General features: G+C 36.6%; 1 pseudogene across 1 annotated transcript; it reads left to right on the top strand.

The window, feature by feature from the left end:
- Nucleotides 1-1,217, top strand: LOC306667693 (cyclin-I-like; annotated as a pseudogene). The gene is made up of 2 exons: nucleotides 1-359; nucleotides 422-1,217. The product of its transcript is annotated as a cyclin-I-like (transcript).
- Nucleotides 1,218-2,340: the final 1,123 nt, after the last annotated feature.

Genomic DNA, 2,340 nt, shown 5'->3' with positions numbered 1-2,340 from the left:
ATGAGCTGTCCAGGATCTTTGTAAAACCAGATTGTCTTTCCTAATGGAAAAGGCAATCTCTAAGAAGCCCACATGTAGAAGGCGAATGAGTGAAAAATGTCTACAAATAAATCAAAGTACTTCACATGCAGAGAGATGAGGTAATTCAGAGACTGGCCAAACTCAAGTACCATTCAACCTTCATCACAAAAGATTTATTTGCTCTTGTTAGCCGCCTTTTGGATGGGTTTTTAGCTACTGAAAAGGGCCACCCAAAATAATTGGGGTGTAGGCCATCATCTCTTTTTTTCTAGCTGCAAAGACTTTTGAAATGGATGAGAGAATTCCAGTACTGAAGGCATTGGCAAGAGGCAGTTTCTGTGGAGACATTGAACTGGGATCTTCACAGAGATACATGTGGATTTGTTTACATTGACATGAGACAGTTTCTGTGGATGTTTCACACGAGAAATTATGAGAATGGAGAGAATTATTCTGGGTACATCACAGTGGGGTTTTCACCCAGCCACATTTGGATTTCCTTCACATTTTCCTTGCCATTGCAGTGTCACTGAGGCCTCCGTTACTTTTTGGCTTGCCCGAATTATGCCCTCACAACACTTGATGTCCTTATTAACCAACTACTCCACAATATGGCCTGCAACTCAAAGGATCCATACTTGCTCTGGCTCTGGTTAGTTTGGAAATGGAGAAACTCATTTCTAACTAGCTTCCTCTTACAACTGAACTGTTTCAGAAAGCAGATAGTTAGCTTTCAGTTGATCTGCTCCCAGGAACTTGTTGCAGGTCATCTTTCTACTCTGCAGTCTTCTCTGCCTCTAGATTCCATTTATATCTCTCATCCCCTCAAGCACACCCTGGTGACCTGCAACAAAAGAGCAAACAGGTTACATTTTTCCTGTGTTTCAGGACCAGGTTTCTCCAAGGTCAACAGCAAGTCAAAGTGCCAGTTAGAACCAGAAGCAACATTTTACCATCATCTCCCAGTTGTCAATGGGACCAAACATTCTTCTGCTAAATATCAAGTAGAAGAAAGGGACATGGATGCCTTCTCTGATGGAATCAAACGGCTCTATAATGAAGATAATGCTTCAGAAAATGGAAATTCTCTGTGGCACTGATTTATCAAGGCAAGAAGGACATTCTTCCCCTTGTCTACCTTGCAGCCTGTTTGTTTCATGTGGTTTCAACAAGTGTTACCTTCCAGTGCAAACTAAGCTTACCTGCTCTGGGAATGAGAACATGCAAAACCAGGAAAGCCTGTAGAGGGCTATACACAAGAGAGCCATTTTCATGTTTTTCTCTGCCAAAAAGTAGTTTGGTTTCATGTCAAAATGTATATTTGATTTTCAGGAAAAAAGTTTCGATAATTATTGTAGTAAACCTTGTTTCTAGAATCCTCATTTAAATTTCCTGTTGCTTTTGCTTATTTCTCCATTGAATACTTAATGAATTTTGTACCTGTTCATCTATATACTTTGACTTCCACTGAATAGCTAATTCCTGAATTTCTTTTAGCAATTTTATGAACAGATTTTTTTTTTTAGTGTGATGACTGTTTAATTCAAGATTCAAATTCCAATTAGTCTGTAAAGGGTACTTTGGAATTGTCCCATGTGAATCAGAAGGAGTAACAGAAAAGGTTCTCAAATGCCCACATTGATTTTGTCTCATTTCAATTTCAGAGGTTAAAAACAAAATAACTTTTCATTTTTCTTTAAAGAGAAGTTTAAAATGTATATCATTAGTATACTTGGATTTGTTGAAAGCATTTTTACCAGTTGTATGACATAATTTGGGATAAACTGATCTATCCAGGTGCTCAGCAAAAATGTATGTAACATATAATAGATTTTTATTAATAATCTGTTTTCAGTCATTTATATCAGTAGGAAATACTGTCTAAATTTTGGAACAGTTCTGAGTTGAGTTTGTAACACGTAACAACTAAATTTAGTTTCTTAGTTTTATGTTAAGCTATTAGAATATTCTTTTTATTGGTTCTTTCTTTTTAGTTATACAGAACAATAGAATTCATTTCGACATAAACATAAAAGGATGGTATATATTTTTTTACTAATTCAGTCCTCAGTACTTCCCCTTTCCCACCCCTCTTTCCTTCCTCTGTTCCCTTTCCTCTACTCTATTGATCTTTCTGCTTTTTCTTTTAGTTCAGTATCGTTTTTTAGTTAGTATCTAGTAGAGAATCATAACAGTGAGATTCATATATATATATATACATAGGAATGTTAGGTCAGATTCATTTCACTGTTCTTCTCTTATACTGTCCCTTCTTCATTCCCCTGCAACCCCTTCATCTAATCCACAGATCATTCCATC

This window comes from Sciurus vulgaris, assembly GCF_902686455.1.
Source record: "Sciurus vulgaris genome assembly, chromosome: 8".
NCBI lineage: Eukaryota > Metazoa > Chordata > Mammalia > Rodentia > Sciuridae > Sciurus > Sciurus vulgaris.
The sequence above is the reverse complement of the archived record's forward strand: the minus strand, read 5'-3'. Positions and strand labels throughout refer to the sequence as shown.